Genomic DNA, 21,811 nt, shown 5'->3' on the forward strand with positions numbered 1-21,811 from the left:
TCTTTGCAGGGGCCACTCTTCAGTCAAAGTTGAGAGACCTTGTAAACGACAGCCACAAATTGCCAAGACTACTTTGGTATGTGCAGCACTCATTATTTTGGGCTGTGGTGGCCTGCGTCCATTTTCTCCACAAACGGAGACACAAAAGCATGTCAGCAACTTAGTGCAGTCTTGCAGCTGCACAGATCCAGAAAGTTTGCTTGCATAGACTGTACAGGAACCCCTGAAGCTCAGTTGCTTTAGGGGACCTTGTCTTCATCCATCTTGAAAAAAGTGAATTATCTTGGGGTAGAGGAAGAGGAGGTAAAAGGGATGACTATTTTGAACTGCCTGAGAAGCTGCAGCTCTTGGCACATCTTGGTAAAGGCAGATACAGTGTGTGACACAAAGCCTGAATTGTCCACCAGCACAGGAATAAAGCCAAGGCACCAGTATTGTTTCAAGACCCAGTCCATATTTGGGCATTCAGCTCACACATCCTAAGTATTGCTTTAAATATTAGACACATTTGCCAATGTGGTTCATAATGCACTCAAACGGGAGAAGTCATTTCTGTTTGCTCTCAGATTACTGGCTTGGTCTTGATGGTGAGGGGTTTTTGGGGGGAATGTGGTGGAAAAGAGAGGGAAACCCTGCTGCGTCTGTTTGCACTGGTCTCTATTAGATATGCAACAAATCTGCCATTTCCGGCGTTGCTTCTATCTAATTAGAGATGTATTTAGATGTGACGTGTAAATAAGCGCTGAGCTGCCTGCTGCCCTGGCTGCGCGGACTGCTTGGGAGCATTTCCAATAAGGCTCTAGCGCCCGGAACCAGGGCTCAGACAAAGAGGGATGGGAATGGTCTGCGCTGCAAGCGAATCCAACAAAACCAGCTTTTATCTATTGCTCTAAAGCCTTAACTGCTTTTAATCTGTACCGCCCAAGGCTTGCACGCCAGGATCGCATCTCATCCACCGAGGACGTCTCAAGCACAAAAGGAAGCACACATGAACGCAGGAGCTGCAAATAACCCCCGACCCACACGAGCCTTGACACAGACCCCTCTCTCCACATGCCCTTACACTCCATGAGGTGTGTATGCTCCTGTGGGCTTCCAAACACCTCGAGGCAGGTACGCCCGGCTCCTGCCTGTACAGACACGAGCCGAGGGCTGCTCCACGCTGTGAGAACACATGGGGCCCCGTGGGGTGGAGGTCGCCAAATCGGCGGGGCAGAAATTGATGGGACCTGAAGGTGGCCGCAGAAACTCACCCCACCCCCACCCCCCGCAGGCCGGGAACCTCCATCGCGGGGTTTCCACGGAAAGAGGGAGGGCACTGCGGGGCTGCGAGAGGCGGAGAGCCCCAGGGGACACCCCACCTCCGGGCCCCGACGCCCCTGTGCCCGAGGGCCTGCGGTAGCTGTCCCGGCCCTGTGGCTGCCCGACCCAGTCTCCAAGAGCTCCTCGGAGTTTCCAGAGAGAGGAAACTCCTGGGAACGAAATCATCTGGCACTCGCCTCGTGAACTCTTTTCCTGTTGTGGGAAACATCTCTTATAAAGCCATTAGATGGACGGGGCAGCGCTGCCTCGTCCCTCCGGCTCTGACAGCATCTCAGCGATCGCTGCTGCTACCGCATCTTTCCAGGCCGGGGCAGCCAACCTCGATCCCCTCTCGGCCTTAAGGGTTAACAACCATCTCCGAAAAAAAAAAAAAGGAAGAAAAGAGGGAAAAAAAAGAAAAAATATCGCTGTGACCTTTTCCTCTCCATCTCCCCCACTCTCCCTTTCAGGCTCTGGTTCCTGAGCTCGCAGGGAGCCTGAGCGGCTGTCTAGACCGATCTATCACAGACGGACAAACAATACCAGGAGAAGCCCCTGCCCGGTCCCTCAGCCTCCGCCACTCACCTTAGAAATGGCGAAGAACAGAAAACTGACCGCGATACAATCCTCCCCAGTATATTTATAGCCTTCCACACAACCCACCTTCATGCCTGACAAATGAGATTTTGTCTGCTCTCTCAGCGTACGCTCCAATAAACACATACTTTTTTTTTTTTTGGTGCCTGTTAGGTTTTGGTAACATTCCGGGCTCGTCCCTCCGACCCTGGGCGGGTGAGTGCCCACCACGCCCGTGAGGGACGGCAAGGTCTGATAGGCGGGGCGGGAGGGGTTGGGGAAACAATGGGGGGTCCCGATGACTCGTCTACACGCACCCTCCCAACCTGGAAACTTCAACGTCCGTATTCTTCACGCCTCTTCGCACCCAGCCCCCCTCACCCGAAGTGCTCCCTGGTCCCTACCAGCCCTCCAGGTTACGTATTAAGGAGGGTATATGGGGCGAGAAGCCGGAGGTCCAACGCTGCAAAAGGCTAGGGAATAACTAATGAGCTGTGGAGCCCATTGATCCGGTGCATACTTCCTAATTAACTCTGAGTCACCTATTTGTGACAGCAATTCAAAGAACTGCACCAGGGATAAACTGCAACCCCGGCGCGCGAAGGCAACCCGGCTGGGGGGGGCGGGAAGAGGCGGCGGGGAAGGGGGGGGCAGGGGAGGAATTTGCTCCTAATCCTCCTAAAAGCAATTAGGGTGAGCGCTGCGCTGGCTACCTCTCGGGAAGAAAAAAGAAAAAAAGAAAGGATAAAAAAAAAAAAAACACCAGCGGCTCCAACAGCAGAACCGAAAGGAAATGAATCGGTGTGTCGCAAGGGCGACAGCACCGGCCTCCAGACAGACAGGCAAGCACCAGCGTCCTGGGGACGAAAGTTGGCGAGGGCGGCGGGCGGAGGAAGAGGAACGCCGGGCTCAGCGGGCAGCGGCCCGCACAGAGCTGCGACGGCGGCGATCCGGGAGCGGCAAAGCCACCGGCGGGGGATGAGGATGCTGCCCGGGGGACCGAGACCCCGCACCGCCCGCCCTTTCTCGCCCCCAGCTTTGTTCCCAAGCGGCTCTGGCGAGGCATTGCTCTTCCCGGCCGTCCTCCGCGGTAGGGCCACAGGGAGGGGGCGGGAAAAAAAAAAGTTAATAGAAACCTTTGGAAAATCCGAGCTTGGCTACGTGGGGCGGGCTGGGCTCCCACCGGCCTCCCCCCTCCCCTCCCTTTTTTAAATACAAACACGAATACAAAAGCTGCGGGCTCCAAAGAGCAGATGAAAGCAATGAACGGACTTTCTGGAAAAGATTCATTAGTGGGAATTAATGCTGTGAGGAGCTCCGAGGCGATAACATTAAAGCCAGTCCCCACACTTTGTCAGTTTAATACCGCTATAGTGGGGTCTTTTTTATTTTTTCCCCTGTCGGGGTAGATGAGCGAGGTGCTCTTCGCCGCCCCCTCGCCCCCTCTGCGATCACCAAAGCTGGGATCCGACAGACATCGCGGAAACGAGAGGGGGAGGAAGGAGAAAAAAACCCCCCCCAAAAAAAAAAAAAAACAACCACCCAACACACACACATCGAGAAACAGAGAGGAACGTGAACGCTCCGCAGCCCTCGCCCCCGGACTCGTTCTGCGAACATCAAATGCGTGCCTCATATGCTACGCAGGGCCGCCCCACTTGGCCCCGGCTTCACAAAGCAGCCTCCGCTGCCTCCCCTCCTGGCCATCCCCCTCCGGCCGGCTCTTTGATGGCAAGCCTCGAGCCTCCCTGCGGCTCGGTCTCCCAACTCTAAACTACATTTTCGAGCTGACTAAACTTCGGTGTTACGCTGGACCTCAGGCCAGCACAGCTCTGCGCACGGGAAAACCCCGGGCCGCCCTGCCCCACGTGCGCCGCGGCGCCCGCCCCGCCGGGGCGGAGGGACAGGGGGGAGCAGCGCCCCGGGCTCTCCCGGCGAGGAGAAGGCAGCCGCCAGCGGGTTCTCTCCGCCGCTCACCTGCCCGTCGCCGCGGGACCGCGCGCTGCTCTCGGCGGGGAGCGCGGAGCGCGGCCCGCCCGGCGCGGGGGCCGACACCGCTCCGCGAGTCGGTAGCGCCGCTCCTTGCTCACCCCGTCCCACGGGAGCCCCCGCAACGCCGCTACTCCGGCGCCTTCCCAATCACACAGAGCGAGACGACGGGAACACCGCCACCACTCCCCACACGGGCGCACCGGAGCCGACAACGCGACCGGGTGCTTCCCCCCCGCCTCCGCTGCCCCAAACAGGCATCTTTACAAGCGTCTCCAAACTTCCCCTCCGCCACCGCAGTCGCGGAGGCGCACTGGCAGACCCCTCCGCCTCCGCCTGCCCGCCACTCCCGCCCGAGCCCCGCTGACCCGCGCCGTAACTTTCTGCCGCGCCGCCGCCGCTCTGCCTTGCCCGCGGCGGGTCGAGGGAGAGCCCCGCGACCGCCCCGTCACCGCGGGACTCGGCGGCGGCGCTTCCGCACGGGAGCTGTTCGCGCAGCGGAGCACTGACCTTCCTGCCGCGCCGCGGGACTGTGGCGTGCGCGGTCCGCGCCGCGGATCCCCACACCGTCGCCTGGCCCTGCTGCTCTCTCCCTGGACGGGCAGCCCCGTCGGGGGTGGGAGGAAGAGGCGACAAAAGTTTCACGATCCCACTCCCCCTCTCCGTGGGTGCGTGTGCCGCGGCTTGCCCCGGCGCGGGAGGGTCGAGGAAGGGGTGCGGAAAAGAGCAGGGAGCTGCGGGGCGCGGCGGGCAGGAGGGCGGCCGCCCTCTGCGCCGACGGGGCAGGTGCCCACGGGAAGGGCTTTGCTCCACTGCTCGGCTGGACTCAACAGCGGGAGTGGGAGCGGCAGCCCGCGATGTTCATTCCGGCTGCCGGCTCTGGTTTGGCAGCGCCATGTTGCTGGCTTGCTCCGGGCGAAGTTCCTGCGCTGGCGAGCGCGGCGCTCCCCACATCTCGCCCGCGCCGCCGTCTCCCGTGCCCTGGCCGCCGCGGCTTTGTGTGTGTGTGGCTGGGGATTTAATTCTCCTCCTCCTCTTCTCCTCCTCTCTCTCTCTCTCTTTTTCTTCCTCTCCCCCCCCCCCTTTAGTCCGCCGGGAAAGCCGCTCTTCCTCACCTTGCCGCTGGGAGACCGGGCTCCGTCTGCTGCACGCTGCGCTCCCCTCGCATTCCCCCCCTCCCTCCCTCTCTCCCTCCTCCTCCTCCTCCTCCAGCCGCCGCCTCCCCTCCCTTCCCCTCCCCCCGGGCAGGCGCTGCACCGAGGGAGCCGCCGCCAGCAGCAGCGGCAGCAGCAGCGCCGCCACCGCTTTTTCCCTCAGCAAGTTTCCCCCTCCCCTGGCTGCGTTTCCTTGCTCAGGCAGGGCTCGCCCGGCCGCTCGCCCGCTCCCCCTCCTTGCCCTGACTAATTGATTTGCCCCCCTTGCCGCGCCGCCAGCCCCTCGCCTCGCTCGCTCCCGCCCCGCTGGCACAGGTCGCTGCCAAGCTGCGGCACCCTAGGGGGGACTCCGCACTCCCGCGCTCCCCGGCCGGCAGCAGGGGAAAGCCGCTTCCCTTCCCCCCCCCCCCCAGCCCCGCCGATACTCCCCTCTCTCGCTACCCAGAAGGCCAGTGGAGAACCGCAATTACCATAAAGCTCCGCTCACTCCGCTCCGCCAAGCTGTCAAAACCCCGGCGGCGGCGGCGCTGCCAGACATCGCTGCGAACCTCCGCGGCGGGTCGCGCCGCGCTGCCACCCCCCGCCACCCAACTCGCCCCCGGCCCTCCATCCCCGCTCCCCCCCGCGCTCCCCGACGCACCACGGCGCCCGGAATCCCCTCTGGCGGTGTAGCCCGCGCCCCCAACCAGACCCGCCGGCTCCGGGTTCCCCCTGTTGCGTACAGGCATTCTCGCTCCCCCAGGACCTGCCGAGGGCTCGCAGCCGTCGTAACCCCCGCAGGGGTCACACTGCGCACGGACCCTTTCGTCCGCAGCCTCCCACACCCGTGGAAGGCTGTGTGTGTTGCCCCCTGACCCCGGGACCCCTCTCTGGTCCCACCCGTCGCCCCCAGTTTCCCGTAGTCCGCGGCTCGGCCACGCTGTTTTCCCCCCGGTCCGCTTCTCTGAGCTCTGAATCGGGGGGGGGGGGGGGAAAGCCACTCGTTTGTCAACGTCTGCATTGCGGGGGGCGGGGGGGCCGAGGGGGACCTTATTAAAGCGCGTTTTCGCCTGATCCGGCTTTGGCAGCCCTTAACGCTCTTTTTACCGGGTGTGAGCGGTGTGGCAACCCGGGGTGGGGTGACGACTGAAGCACCGTTTTCCTCGCTGGCATTTCTACGGCTGCTTTAAGATTTCTGCCCGGATCGTGGAGCCCTTTAATCTCCGGGATGGTAGTTATCGGCTGCATCTATTTACTTTGGCAAGGCAACTTTTGGCTCGTCGAGCTCGACTCGTAAATTTCACGTTCCTAACGCCCATCCCCGCCGATACTCCCAGGTTTGGTCCTGCAGAGAGCCCGCGGCGCGGAGGTTCCCGGGTCGGCTCCAGCCTCAGGGCCAGGCGGGCTCTCGGTCCCACTACTCCCCCGCACCTCCCGGCGCCTTCCCGGGGAAGCGGGAGTTCGGCCACCTCAGCGCCGCCGGCGCTGCATCGAGCCCTTCTCGCCGCCGCTCCGTGTGGGAGCGCCTGCCAGCCAAACGCCAGGCGATTAACGCGGACTGTTCGCCCCGGGGGGGATTTTTAATCGCCTCATTCAGGACCCTGCGCGAAAAGGCTGCGGTGACGCTATGAGCTGCACAAGCTTCCCTTGCCGAGAGCGCCGGAGCAGCAAGCAAAACGATGAGAATTCAGCGGCAGAGCAGGATGGTCGGGGCTGCCTGGCAGCCTGCTCTCCTCCGCTGCTGCATAACTCTGATGATGGAAAAGTTCCCCAAAGTTGTCCCTACAAAGCTTCCCCCTTCCCAAATCCATAAGTTTTTGATCGAGAATCTACGCCTCGACTGGAAGAAAATCAAAACGTGATGCTCGGGAAGGGGACACAAAGCGCAAGCACACACATACCTTACCCCCACACACACATACATAGGCACCCGGGGCACGGCCAGAGGGTCGGTATTTCGTGAAACTGCCATCACGAACTTTGGAGTTTCGCTACGTCTCTCTTAAAAAACTTGCCCGTCTTAAAGCAGAAGTGAAATATCCACCATGTGAAACCCGAAACTCCAGCGGCACCGCTCAGCTTCCTTACAGGGGAGCCCAGGAAGCCTCCGAGTACGGCGACCAGGCTGCGGTCCCACCATGCGGGGCGACGGGGTACGCGGCCCCGAGCAGCGGCCGGGTTTGATCCCGGCGCGGCAGGCCACGCATCTGAAAAGGCTCCTACACATTTTTTTAATCTCCGATAACAAGCAGAAGGACACCTGGCCTATTACACTGTAAAGCTATTTTTTATAAAGATGTTTTAGGGCTAGACATTAAAAGTTATTAGACTGAACACACGTGAGTTACAGGCACACAGCTGGAGGAGAGGCCTCTGTTGGGTTTTTTTTTCCCTTTCCTAGGAAAACCTCATTAAAACTGCTTCTTTCGATAGGAAAGCAGAACTAGCGCGTTTCCTGGCGAGGTGGCCACGGCCGCAGCTTCCCGGCTGCAGTGATCTGGGCTTTGTCTCTCCCCGCAGTTCTGGATCCGTGGTACCAGCGGCCGGCACTTGCATGACAAAATTCGCCCGCTTCCCTTCCCCTGGGCTACGAACTCCGGATCACATGTGTTTGCCTATAGCATGGGTCTGTGTGCTTTGGGCTAGGATGGTTGGGGTTTTCTTTTTAACTAATGACCTAAAGTTCTCTCGGGGTAAACTTGCTCCTCTTTTATTTTTAACCGTAAACTTTCTTTGTGAACGTAGTTTCCTTCGTGGCGGGGAGGAACAGACCCGCGCTTGTTTGCCTCTGTGGCTTTTTTGTTCCCTGGGTCCCCGAGCTTTGCAGCGGGAGGCTGGAGGCTCCCGGCGAAGACATTGGGGCTTCAGTTCGCTACTCCCGCTGTCTGCCCCGGCTCGGCTGCGCACCCCGTCGCCTTCCTCTGCGCGGGGGTCCGGCGGGCACCGCCGAGCTAACCCCGGAAAATTCAGAGTATGCTCTTGCTTTGCGGATTATCGGGCGGCCTCTCCCCCCTCCCACACGCCCCGGAGGGAGCTGACCCCCGGGTCAGGCCGCTGCACACTGCTCTCTCCCCGGTAGCGAAGGGAGGGACTCCGCGCTGCCGCTGCGGCCGCCGAGGAGCCGGGCGAGGATGCGCTCGCAATAACGGCTGCTCCTATAATGCTAAGTACTTAACCTCCTCGTAAAGACAAATCCATTGTTAATGGCAGAATGGGCTTCTCGCAGGAGGCTTCCAAGTGGGATGGCTTTATGCTGGCTCCCATTTACCTCCAGCGCCGCCTTTTAATTGGAAGCTTCCAGGCCCTCCCCACGTCCCAGGCCCTCGCACCTCAGAAAGTTGGGGGTTAAACGACAGGGGCAGCGAGGCCGGGCCCCTGGCCCTCTCCACGCCCTGTTCCCATGCCCACCAAACAGCAGCCGGAGCACGCGGGTGCTCTGGTCACGGGAAATGAGACAGAGGGGAGATGGGCCCTGCGAAGGTGAAATGAATTAATGCAAGCGAGGTGCTCAGGCAGCCTGATGATGAGTGCTAGGAAAAGCCTATAAATAACAGATCACTGTCCTAAGCTCTGAATTGCCCTGCTTCAGTGTGTCTTAAATCAGACCTTTATCATTGGTTATTGTAAGGCTGTTTTTAATGGAAGTGTAGAACTCTGAATAACAAAACAAGCCAAGCCTCAATTGGCGTTATACAGGGTCTGCAGCGCTCTCAGACCTGACACGGCGTCAACATATTGTTACATCGCCATGCAAACTCCCCGTGCAATCAAAGGGGTTTTGCATAGCAGAAGTACTATAATTTCACTTCGTAGTTCAGGGCTACTCCTCTGACAGGAGATCCATAATTTTCCCTCCGTCTCCCCAGAAGAGTCCGAGACGCGCTCGGTTCACGGACTAAGCGCCGCTACCTTTTTTTGCAAAAACAAGTGACAAATCTCTCCGGTTGTTTGCTTCGCTCCGCACCCTTTCCCCGCTCCACAAACCAGCGGAGATGCCTGCGGTCCTCCGGGCCCCGTTCGCCGCCCGGAGCGGACAGCCCGGGATGGACAGGCGGACACACACACGCACTATCGTCCTGTCCCCAGCCGGGGAGCTCGGCCTGCCGCCCGCTGTCCGGGGCCGGCTGCCTCGCCGCGACCGGGGGAGCGCTGGCCGGGCCGCGCAGAGCCCGGTGCGGGGGGCGCAGCGCCGAGCCTACCGGCGCTCAAGGCGTGGCCCGGGCCCCTGTCTGAGGACAGGGGGAGGCAGACCCGCTGCAGGAGGAGGGCAGGCTGGTTCCAAGCTGCCCCCTCCACCTCTCCCCCTTGCATACCACGGCCATTTTGTCTGCTTGCGGCGCGCCCGTGTGTGTGTGTCCCCCACCCTGTCCCCTCGGGCTGCTGCGGGCGCTGCCCCGGGCGCAGGGGCCGGGCCGTGCCGGCGGCGGGGCCGGCGGGGCAGGCGGAGGTGAAAGGCGGGCGGCCGCCTCCCCGGCCCCTCCTGCGAGCGGGGAGATGCAGCCGCTAGGCAAGGCCCTGCAGGGGAGGGGGCGTGCGCCGCACAAGTCTGGAGAGGAGTAAAAATAGCGCCGGCGAGGTTGTCGCTCTCCTCGCCTCCCCCCAGCCCAGCGGGGGGCAGCGGGCGGCGCGATGGGGGCTCGGCGGGAGGGCGGTGTGGAGGGCGCAGGGGGAGAACAGGAGCGGGAGACGGACAAAACCCCTGGTCCGGCCGGAGAGCGACGTGGGAGAGGTTGAGCCTTTCGCCTTTGAAGGCGATGCGCGGGAGCTCGAGGCTACAACCCCTTTTCCCAGTGGGGTCCCTCAGCCTCGGGGGACGCGGATTGCGGTCCGTCCCCGTCCCTCAGCGGCCTTGGGAGAAGCGGCAGCGAGCGGCGGCTCGGCGAAGGCACGCAAGCCACCATGCTCCCGAGTTTAAATATAATACGGCGGCCGGGGGAACCGCCATGGTTTGAAGGTGTGTTTGTGCAGACTACAGCTTGTATGTTAATAATTGGATACAGTCGATGAATCACCTCCGTCCTCCTTCTGGTTTTGTTTTTGTGTTGTGTTTTGTTTCGAAGGGGGTGGGGAGAGAAGAAAGCGAGGAGACGATGCCGTGGCTCGGCGCTGAATACCAATTCCGAGCCCGGGTTCATAAACACTGGGGTTATTCACTCCGCCCCAGAGGTGACAGCAGAGGCCTCCGCCGCCCTCCGCGCCCGCGCCCTCCGGCGTGGCCCCCGGGCTCGCCGTCGTGCCGAGCGGGATTTGCGCCCCGGCTGGAAGCCGGGCAGCGGCGGGTGGCTCGCTGGGGTGCATACATATGAAATGAGAGCCTGCAAGATCAAAGCAGCAGCAGAGCGGGGGCAGGGAGGGGCTCTCGGTGTGTACACGTGTGTACCTTTCCAGAAAAAAGCCCCTAATTTTTCAAATCGGAGGCCGTCCCCCCCCTCCCCCCCGCCCCTTCACTCGCATGGCAGACAAGCAGAGAGATTCTTTAGTCCTGTACTTAACACTTCACAGTGTTTTTAGCAATTAAGGCGAGAGGGGGGTGGGTATAAAGATAAGCCACTTTTTCGCCCTGCAAGTGTGAAAGATAAGATAACAGTAAGCTGGGGCAAAACGTCTGCTTACAACCTCCCCCCAGCGATTCGGATCGGTCACCTCTTATCGCAGAAAATGTTCATTTCGAAAGCAGCTTCAAAAAAACAAGGGAAAATAAAAGTATTTTCCGTTCAGAAGTGCCATTTAAAACCCCGTCCTCATTTCATCTTCCTACGTCGTCGTTCCCCCCCGCCACCTCGGTACCCAAACAAGGGCAGCAGCCGCTTCATAGCGCGCCTCTCGGAAGCCAAATCACGCAAGTAATCAGAGTACCGAAACCTGACAGGCGCCGAGATTAGCAGCTCCCCGCCGCTCCCCGGCCGTGCCCGCTCGCTGTCCCCGTCGCAGGCGGGGCACCCGGCCCATAGCTGCCCGTAGAGCGGGCAGGGAGCTGCCTTAGGGAGAGCCCCGCGCCGGCCCCACACGCTGCAGCGGCTGAGGCAAAGCGAGAGCCAGGGTGCCTTTTCCAGTTCGTTTAGCTGCAGCACCTCCGACGGCAACCCTTCCCCCCGGCCTGTCCCCAGCCAAGCTGCAGGATCCGCTGTGGGCGGCCAGGCTCGGCGTCGAGCCGGTTCTGCTCCTGAGCCCCTTGGCCGCTTCCTACCCCTCGGCTGCCCCCGCGCCCCGCTGCGCGGCAGGCACGGGGGGCGGCCGGGTGCGGGCATGGCGCCTGGAGCACACGGCGGCGGCCCTGCCCTCCGCGGTACCCGGCAAGGCCCCGGCGCGCCGCCCTGGGGCCCGCGGGCAGGATGCGGGCGCCGTCCTTCCTGGCCCGGCGCGCCCGCGCCTGCCACGGCCATGGCCGGAGCTACGCGCTGCTTCTCCATTCTTGGGGGCCTCCCTCCGGGCCTAGAGTTTTCCCCTCCCGTCCTTGAGCCGTTGCCACCTGCGATAAACCGAGATGTCGAGTAGAGAGTCTTCCCGACACATCCCCGAGGGCAAGACGCGGCAACGCTGTGTTCTCACTGCCCTGGGAAATCTCCACACGGGCCTCCACGCGAGGCAGCGGAATGTGTGTGGCGTGGGTGTGCGTGCGTTCTCTGAGTCCCGCGGCACATCGAGGGCACCGCACGGAAGACGTGATAGCAGCGACCCCGCGGTGTCCCGACGTGCTCTGGGCCGGAACGGAGCCGGAGTGGCTCGGCGGGGAGCCAAGACGGTGGGGGTGCTTCCCCTGGCTCGCCGCATCCCCAGTCTCCTCCCGCCGCCCTTCTCAGAAACCCGTCGATGCCGTGCTCTCGAAGTGAATGGGTCAGCAGCAGATGACAAGGGGAAAAAAGAAGAGAGCGAGCGAAGAGGAAAAAAAACTCCCTCCCAAGCCCTAGCCTGGCGCGATTACTCATCCCCAGAGTTCCCCTAAGTCAGAGAAACTTGGCGAAGTCCCAAGGCCGAGCCGTTAACACGGTCTGAGGCTCCCTGGGCACCTTCCGGCGCGGGGCCGGGACCGAGGGGGCCGGGGGACAGGGACAGCGGGGCGTGCACGTCCCCCATCCCCGGCGCTGTTCGCGCTCGAATTATTGTGGAGCGTTTTATCTTCACAGTCACATCGGCAGCTAACGAAGCTCGGCGGCTGCAGCCCACACGACTTTGGTTCTCTGCATTTATCCTTCAATAAAAGCCGATTCCTTTATTAGAAACAGGAGACGTGTCTCCTACCGCCCCTATCAAATCCCAACTGGCAAGACGCAGCCGACACCTCCCCCTCAGCCTCCCCTGCCTGAGAGGGGCAGGCGGCACCACCCCACGGCCTACGTCCCCCCCTCCTGCTGGACCCCCCACCGCGAGCATCCCGCACTCCCCCTCTTCAGCCTTCCCCCCCCCCCCCGCCCCGCCCCGAACAGAGGTAGCACTCGTCCCTTTCCACTGGGTCAGCCTACACCCCCTCCCCGTGATGCCTCCCGGGCAGGAGCAACCGAGGCCAACCGGACCCTCCCGCACCAAACAGTCCGCGCCGGAACGGGCAGCCGCCACCCCTCCCCTGCCAAATCAATCGCCCCCACCAGGCGCACCCACACGACTTTCGTTCCCCTGCATTTATCGTTCAATAAAAGTCGTTTCCTTTATTAGAAACAGAGGAGACGCTTCTCCCACCGCCCTCACCTCATGCCCCCTCCACGGGCGCAGCCGGCGGCCCCCTTTCCACGTCGCCCCCCGCCGAGCGTGGACCGCCCCACGCCCCTCCGCTCCCACCACCGCCGCCCCCTAAAAATAACAATAACAGTAATAATAATAATAATAACAGCCGCCGTTCCCAGCAGTCGCGGCAGTCAGCAGCCCCCCTCCACCGAGCCAAGCCACCCCCTCCCCTTCCCTCTCAAATCCCCCATCGCTAGGCACAGCCAACCGCCCCCCCCCCCCCCCCGCCCGCTTTTCCCCAGGCGCAGCCAACGACCCAGCAAATCCCCTCGCCAGGCATGGCTCGGCCCCCGCCCGCATAGCAGCCCCCCACCCCCGGGCACCGAACAGGTCTGCACGGTGGATGCTTGTGTGCGACTCCGATCGGAGCTGCCGCTCCGCCGCTACCGGGCGGGGAAGGTTTCCCCGAGCGCCGCCGGGAGAGCCGGTGCTCGGAGTATGTCAGCCCGCCTCGCCGTGCTGTGCCCCGCCGTGCTGTGGTGTGCTATGCCGTGCCGTGTCCCTCCTCCGCGGCGCGGAGCGCCGGCGGAGATCTCCCCGCTGAGGAGGGGCCTGGAGGGAGCGCGCTCTGTATCGCATTAAATTAATCGCCCGGCTTCGGAGGAGGCAGGTGATTCTGCCAAACACAATGAAGGGTTTGAGCGCTGCGAAATAAAGCGCTGTTCATCGGGCCGTGGGCGGCGGTGCTCGGCTCTGCCACGGGATTGCCGGCTCCCAGGGGATCCCGGCGCTGCTCTCCACTGTCGGTCCCAGTGCGGGGAGCTCCGGCTTGGCGCACCCCACCCTCGCCCTTGGGATAGATAAAGGGAGGGCGTGGAGTGGGAAGGGAGCAGCCGCCCTGGCAGCGGGGGAGCAGCAGCCCCTGGGGATGGGAGACGGGGGACGTGGGGGGGTGGTCTGTAGCCAGCTTTCTCACTCCCGGCTTTCGCCGTGCGTCCCCTCGGGGGCGGCCCTTTGGGATGTGGGGAAAAGCATCAGTCTCCCAAAGGGGAGCAGGGGCCGAGAGACAGGGACCGCGCAGTTCGCCGTGCAGTGTGGCGGGGAGCGCGGGGCCCCTGGGCGGCCTCCGGGCGGGCGGCGCTGCCCGGGTTCAGGCAGTGGCAGGCGTTGTTTTCCTCGGAGAGCGGAGAAGGAGGAGGAAATCTCCGGGTTTTTAATGAGGGGGTGCAGAAGGGCTGAGCGCTGGGATTACACGGCGCGGAGGCAGAGCTGCGGGCTGTGTGTGCGCGCAGGACTGGTAGTCTCCGCCCGTCTGCCTGCTAATCGCACGTTTTCCGCTGTTAAAAAGAAACCAAGACACTGTGGCCGAGCCCAGCGCTGTCTCTGTGACTGTGACATGAAAAGATGGCGCTCTCTCCCCTCCCCCAGCCTCCCTCTCGGTTTACACTTCCTCCCCAACAGCTTTTGCCTCCCAGTTTTTTAAAGCCCTCTTTGCTCCTTCCTTCCCCCCTCTCCCCTGGCCGGATACCACCAGCTTCCCAGCCGCTCGGTGGGTCCCTCTGTTGTGACAATTTTTTTTCTTTCTTATTTTTTATCTTTACCTCGCTATTTTCGCCTCTCCCTTTTCTCAGAGACCTCGATCTCTTTATGTCTCGCTCTTTTGTGAACTTCAGCGGCAGTTTGCAGGAGGCGGGGGGAGGAAGGGAAGGAAAAGCGGGGAGGGGGTTACTCCGCTGCTTCTCCCCCTCATCCATTTCCTCCCTCTACCCTGAGGCAGCGGGGGCAGGAAAGTGAGACGGATCTAGGTGTGTGCGTGTCGGGGCGGGCAGCAAGGAGGCTCAGGGAGGTGCCTGCCCGTGTCGGCGACCTGGTCGCGCTGTGGTTGCCCCCGCGGCCACGGGAGCACTCGCCTGTGGGGGGAGGGGGAGGAGCCGCGCTGGAGCCGTGCGGCGGGAGGCATCGCCGTCGGAGTTTACCTGTCTAGAAATGTTTTACGGTGCTGCGCGCACTAAGGTGATCCCGGCTTCCGGAGAGGGTTCGCAGAACTGGCCGTGGCCCCTCTCCGAGGCAGTCTTTGCGTTCATCACCAGACTGCTCCAAATGCTAAGTTGTTTTTTTTCTTATTTTCTTTTTCTTCCTTTAAAGCCTGCAAATTAAATTCAGCGCCACTCTCCTATTTTAGTGTCTGTTATGTTAATTGCACTTAGCGCTGGGCGCTGCTCGCCAGGGATGCATGAAGGCCTCGGAGATTAACCGCAGGCTCCTTTCTCGGACTTTTCTGAGGTAGCAGCAAGTTCCGAGGGGCTGACAGGAGGCTGCAAGAGCCCTTGTGCTTTCGGGGTGTGAACTCTGAACTCGGGGCTAGGGACTCTCAGCTGGCAGGTCAGGCTGGCAGCAGCTCCCTATGCGCCCGCAGATCTATTTGCGTAAGCATTTGCATTGCGGGACGACAGGTATTTTTTCCTCCCCATGGATGGTAAAATGCAAAATTAGCGTGACTGTTTCTAGGCAGAGAAGCCACGGTTACTTGATCTCGCTGAACCTGTCGGTTGTGCTTTCTGGAGCAGCAGGGAAACCGGACACCTTTATCAATGACTCCCGGAGCCGTTCTCCTGGGCGTTCGCTGTATTTATCGCCATCTAACCCCTAGCAGCCGGCTAATGCCGTGTCGCGGCCCCTGCCCTGCCCGAGGATGTCCGTGGGGCCAGCTGTGCCCTGCGGTGCTACCCAGCCTCTCTGAGAAGAAGTTGGGTTTGTGTGGCCTTCCCAGGCATGTCCCCTCTCTGGCGCCTACTTCATCTATTTGTTATCAGGGGATGGCGAGTGGAGTGACTGAGCCTAATAAGTTGTCCACTTGTTCATTTCAGGAGCATTGATTTCTGGTTCCAAGGCACTCTGTTCTAGCACTGGCTACAGCTGCGGGGCATTTCGCAGCTGGTCTTTTGCCTAGACAAATATCAGCGAGAATGTGAGCGTTATTAGCCACATAAATAAATCATTAACGTACACACAAATGTTATTTTAGCATAACTTCCAGGGAGAAAATATCCCGGCAGGGCAAGGCGGCGAGGCGTGCCGCGTTGGACCAGCCTCGTCGCGGGCTGCCCGGCAGCCGCGGGCGGGGGTCGGCGCTCCCCCAGCTCGAGGCCGGGAGGAAAGGCACGACTCTCCGGCTCTCGACTGAACATTAACAAGGCCTGCCCGGCGTGGCGCGACCGCGGGGCCTTCCTTCCCAGACCTTTGTCTGCTCTCCCGAGGCCGGGCGGGGACGGCGGGCGCTTTACTCCCGAAACGCGACGGCACTAATGAGATTACGGGCCGGCTGGCCGTGGCTGGGGCTGGGAAGCTCCGAGCCAGCGGGCAGAGCCCAGCCCGGCCCAGCCGCTGCGCCTCGTTAGCGCGGAGCCCAGAGCAGAAACGATGTTTGCTTTTGGCCTCCCGCGAAGGGCTGCGGGCTCCCCTCGTGCCCCGGCGGCGGGGAGCGGGGAGCGGCAGCCGCCGCCGCCCGGGCCGCGCTCGCCCTGCCCCGCGGAATCCCGCGGGTGCCAGTAAAGCACTGCCTGGGAGTCCTGCCAAGGCGGTCTCTCTTTGATATTCCGAGCCACGGCCGCTCCTCCGCTTGCTCCTAATCACGCAAATGCGAGCTTGCCCTGGCACTCTCCGTAATAAACACTGAGCGCGTTTCGCTGGGCTCCCAAAGTAAATACTGTATCAGAGGAGCGGGGCTGCGCTGGGAAGCTGAAAATCTTCCACTTCTTCGCACTTAGCAACCGACTGTGGAGTCGTGCGTGCCCTCCCCGAGTCAGGCTCGGTGTGATTTACTTTCTGGTTGCAATGCAGATATTCACTTGTCAGTTCAAGGGCAGGACAGAAACTGTGCAAGCGGAGTCTTGTGAACGGAAATCTCCCATTTACGAGGTTCTGCTCCACTACCAAAAGCCACCCTCTAGCACCTTTGTTCTTATTGCAGCTGCTTTTACACACACACACCCACCCCTCCGCCCCCCCCACCCAGCCACATCACCATCCGAGCCTTCTTCCCACGTCTCACTCCTCACATGGGTTCCCAGTCTTTTCCCGACTGACCCTGAGGGAGGCGGAGGGGGGAAGCAAGGGGGGGAGGGAGCTCGGGAGAGGTTGATGATGAATGACAAGGCAAATTATAAGAGCCGAAGCGACAGCAAAAGCAAACAGAAGTGGTCTCTCGCAGGGCCCAGCCTCGTCCGTGGCCACGGGAGTTGCGCCTGTGCCATGAAGGCAGGGTTGGCCTCCGCAGGCAGCCCGGGCTTCTCTGGGGCGAGATAAACACATTTCGGTCACGTGGCGAGCCTATACGGTGCCATGCTCCTATTTGCCTTCCCCGCTCGCTTTTCACAATAATATGCCATCCGCCAGCCAGCTCCGAGGCTAACCTCACCTCCCTGGCGCCCAGCCAGCCCGCCTGGGCCCGGCCGTGCGGGGAGAAGCCGTGGCTCCCGTGAGGACATTGCATCCCGACCTGGGGCTGGCAGCAGCCCAAGCTAGGGCATGGACAGGGTCCGGCTACATCCCGGCCTGGAGCTGGAGCGGGAGATGGCTGGAGCGGGAGATGTCTGCACCGGAGCACGGACCAGAGCTGGCCGCATGACCGGGACAGGGCTCGGGGGTAGTTCGGTGTTCCCGCAGGGTGGAGTTTTGCCCAGGGAACGCAGGTGTGCGGTGTGTGCGCGTGGTGCCGTCTTCAGGGCGGGGGGAACCCCCACATCTCCGTCAGGGTCGCAGGGGCGTGGAATGGGCTCCGAAGAGAGGAAGGGGGGATAGGGGCACCTGTAGCGAGACGCCAGCTTTGCTGTTTAAAAATGGCTGAAAATGGTGTCCCCGGGCATCCCCTTCTCGGTAGCAGCAGCGGCGAACTCCGTCGCCCCGAGCACCGCGGCCGCCGGCGGCAGCCCCGGCTGGTTGCGGGAACAATGAGCTACCGCGGGTGCGCCCGGTGCCTCCCCGCTGCAGGGGCCGGCCGGGGGCAGCGCCGCGGGGCTGGGAGTGCAGGCGGCAGGGGAGGCGTTCACGGGGAGCCGGAGGCTGGGGCCAGCCAAGCGCCCCCCTTTCCTCTCGCCCGGCGGAACGAGTGTGCCATTTAATCCCTTTATCCCCGCTCGCTGGTGGCAGTGCGAGCCGCCGGGCCGGGAGCCACCCGCCAGCCGACGGGAGGCGACGTGCTGGCTCGGCGCCGCAGATGTCGCCGGGTGGGAGCAACAAGCCGATCTACAGCGGCACCATCTCCACAACGGCAGCAGCCCCCGGGGACCGGGCACCGCTTGGCCGCGCACGGGGGATCGCGCCCCTCGGAGCCCCCTCGGGCTCCTTGCCGTCGGGCACCGCAGCCGTGCCCCAGCACCACCCCCCTCGGGGCCCCGCGGCCTCCGTATCCTGTTCCCGGGGCAGGCCTCGGTTCTCTCCCCGCGGGAGGTCGGTTTGCAGCGTCCTCTCTCTCAGGGCCTCCGCGGAGCCCCTGTGCGAGCGAGGAGCAGCCACCGGTGCCGTGCCCAGGTTGCCGCCTGTGCTCCAAAATCCGGCAATTATGCAAATACCCGGGGTGCTCTCCCCTTTGATCTGAACTTTCTTGGAATGATCCCTTCTCATTATGGGGTATGAAAATGCCCCTCGGACGTGTAAAGTGAGCTTCAGAGCTCCTTTCATCCCCTTTTGTTACCCGTAGCGGGCTCGTCTCTCCAGCCCCGCATTCTCCAAGCGCCCGGAAAAGGGACGAAAAGGGGCTCCCGGGAGAGTTGGTGGGACGTGGGAGCAGCCTGGGCCGCCGGTTGTCATGGGGAGGCCAAGCGTCTTCCCAAGTTATGTGCGACTAATGGGTTTGTGCCCCGCTCGGCTCCGGGTTCACCTTTCCCCCCGCTGCTCGGCTCCCAGCCGACCTCCCCGCCCGCACCCCGGGGAGGCAGCGGCAGCGCCCCCCGCCACGGCCGCCCCTCCGAGCCGAGGAGCCTCGTCCCTCTGACTCACTGCCTGCATATCGAACGCTGCGGGGGTTCGGAGCGCAGGCGGAGGGAGGGGATGAAGACTCCCGTCGACGGGAGTGCAGTCCTCGGGCGACTTTAAACTCCATCTTTTACTGCGCTCCTTTACCACCTCTTGTTTCAGTTTTGATAACTCAGGCTAACGAGGCACCGAATGTATCAGAGGTTTAGAATGTCTACGCAACCGTGGATATGATTTTCAAGACTCCCGAGAGCCATGGATGGGATTTTCTGTTATCTTTCTTTCTTCGTCTTCTTGTTTTTTTTCCTTTGAACAGATATTAAGAAAGTTTATGCTGTCTTGAAAACTACTTATCCTGTGTAAGAAAAACATTCTGACCGTTTGCTGGAGGCCATTTTATGAAACCTCAAGGAGGTTAATATCTTGCATAATTTCAGGAATACCAGGTGTCTCCTAAATACCTTTTGCTCCTTTTCTGCCATTTATTCAGATAAACCAGGAGCCTGTAGGACAAGCATTCCTGTGACAGACAATGGCTTTCTACCTATCTGAGGAGCCTGGGCTAGAAAACGAATGGACTTCTTCCTTGCTCTGCTCATGCACGGTGCTGAGAGAAAGCCTGCAATGTGTCTATGAGATTAAGGGATGTACATGACAGAGGACATAGTGTAAGGAGCCTACCCTAAGTACGGAGGTTGTTTTTTTCATTTTGCTGGAATTTGTTATTTCCTCTAGAAAAGCATTGGTAGATGCAGTATGAATGAAACTGTGCTGCTGGAAAACAAAGCTGAGCAAATGGGAGAAGGAGAGTTATTGGAACTGTTTCTAAAATGTTGTCATGTTTGCTAACAGCTGCTCAACTCTGGTGTCTAACAAGCCCTTGGAAAAGAAGTTTATTAACAAAAAAAAAAAAAAAAGAGAGAAATGCAGTGCCCCTGCTTGCTTACAATTAAATGATGACAGGTTATAATGCATTCCCTCAAGACCTCCAGTAATATCAAGGCTCAGGGGACTTGAAATACCTAATTCATAGATTTTTTTAAACCAAGAATGGACTGTTATGATCAGCTGGTCTGACCTGCTACATATCATGGGCCAGTGAATTTCAGCCAGACGTTCTTGTATCAGACTCATAAATTCTGCCTAAGCTTTTAACCTGGCATCCAATCTTGCTCTGAAGACTTTTAAGTAACAGGAAAAACCACTGCTTGCCTCAGTTGTTCCAGTGGTTATGTCCCCTCATTGGTTTGAAAAAAAAAAGGCACCTATTTCTGCTCAGAATTCATAGAGCTTCATTTTCCAACATAGGATCTCATTATGCCTTTGTCTGCCACATTAAAGAGATCTTGAGTATCAGAAATCTCCCCATAGAGACACTTAGGGCACTTAAAGACCATGATCAAACCAAGTCATAGCCTCCTCTTGGATAAATTAATAGACGGGATTTCTTTAGTCTTTTGCAATAAGATGCGATTCCCAGACCTTGAATCACTCTTCTAGCTCTCTTCTGATCCCATATTAATTTGCCAATGCACTTTTAACATGCGAACACCACAACAGAGCTGGACAGCATTCCAGCGGCGGTCTCATTCATGTCGGAAACATTAATGGCATCATTAAGTTTACTTGTTTAAAAGTCTATGCAGATTATCTTTATAGATAGCCTTGGCTATACTGTCTTTATTAAAACCCAATTTAAAAAGTCACCTGCCTTCATGTAGGCTAGTACTGTTCATCAAATTCATAATGCTGAGCACTGCTTGACCAAAATGCAGAGCTAGCTTAGTTTTTCTAGCTGGGACTTTTTTAGTGCTCCATCAGCCCTACCCTTCAGTAGGGTTTCATATTTTTTCTTATGTCTATAAGAAGCAAGTGCTGCATATTCTCACAATGGCACTAACCCTGTCTGTGAAGTAACAGAGAGATGCATAGAGAGAACTCCATTACACCATCCCCTCTTTTCCTTCTTCCTTTCTTGCAATGCCAAAGCCCTAGTTAAGTTCCCACAAGACTCAGAGTGGTTCAGGCCTGTCAGTAACAATGATGGGGCTCAGTTTTGAGGCACTCTTCTCCAGACAGCTCACAGATGGCTTCCATGAGGGCTTCTTCAGCCATGTCAAAGGGTCTGTTTTCAAACCTAGGGCCATTCCCCATTCACCTTCTTATGAATGTCTGCTTCAAAAGATAGACATTAAGCAGGGTGGAGCTGTCCCACTAGATACCAGATGAAACATGTCCTCTTATAAAGGAGTAATTGTCCTTCCTCTGCTCATCCATTTTTCAGTCTCTCTCAGCTTCTGAGATAGCTTGGCTGTGCACCATGAAACGGCAGGATCTCAGAGGATCGAGGTGTTATAGAAGCATTGATCTACTGGGGCTACACCAGGAAACATTGTATACAGTGAGTAACATTGTGTCAGGCACTGTAAACCCTGACTCTGTTCTGAAGGATTGGTGCCATGAGCTGAAGCCCAAGTGCCCTGGATTATTTGGGTGAAACAGTCTCCCAAAAGCCTCAACTGTAGGTAGGACTGCACTGTGCTGGGCCTTGTATAGCACAGATGAAACATTCTGTGATCCAACAAACCCCTTCAATTTAATTTGTACCCTCAAAAAATGAAAATTATGTAGGACAGACATATTCTTGGAAATTATTGAGCCTCATCTTCATACACAATCTGTCCTTCCTAGCAGGAATCATACCTGAGGAACACTCCTTTATTTGTTTTCCTCACAATGATACGTCTTTTTTTCATGGTCCCAGTTGGAGATTCCTGTTAGTCATGTCATGCATCAGACCAAAGGTGCTTTTCCTGCCAAAGCAAATCAGACTAAAACATGGCATCTTCTACTTAGTTGGGTTCCCCAGGCTGTTCCTATTGAGATCTCTGCTCTAACAGAGGTGTATGCTGGAGACCTGGTAAGTTTAGTGGACCTGCACCATGGACACCTTCTAGTGAGAAAGCAGCTATGACCTGCCCAGAAAAGCTGGTCCCCATATAGGAGTGATTCTCCATTTGTACAAAGCTGGGGGCTTGCACACCACTTATTCTGCTACTGCTTCTGGGGATCTGATGCTAGAGCATAAAGCTTGTGTAACTACACTTTTTGCCCTGAAGTGAGTTGTGATGAGGTTCCCATTATGTTGGAGGACCTTGAAGCTGCTACTGCAACATCTG

The 21,811-nt window shown here is 59.4% G+C and overlaps 1 protein-coding gene across 7 annotated transcripts in view; it reads right to left on the minus strand.

Annotated features, from left to right (window-relative positions):
- The window catches only part of BCOR (BCL6 corepressor), an 83,002-nt gene that overhangs the window by 54,389 nt on the left and 6,802 nt on the right, over positions 1 to 21,811 (minus strand). For 5 of the 7 annotated variants that reach the window (XM_071565533.1, XM_071565513.1, XM_071565543.1 and 2 more), the window contains exon 1: positions 4,378 to 5,020. The exons of 1 other annotated variant lie outside the window; for it this stretch is intronic. The gene's annotated coding sequence lies outside the window, so the exon portion shown is untranslated. Of the gene's footprint in view, positions 1 to 4,377; positions 5,032 to 21,811 lie in introns of those variants that run through there. One more of the 7 variants, XM_071565497.1, reaches the window with a different exon arrangement.

This window comes from Pithys albifrons, chromosome 1 (assembly GCF_047495875.1).
Source record: "Pithys albifrons albifrons isolate INPA30051 chromosome 1, PitAlb_v1, whole genome shotgun sequence".
NCBI classification, from domain to species: Eukaryota; Metazoa; Chordata; class Aves; order Passeriformes; family Thamnophilidae; genus Pithys; species Pithys albifrons.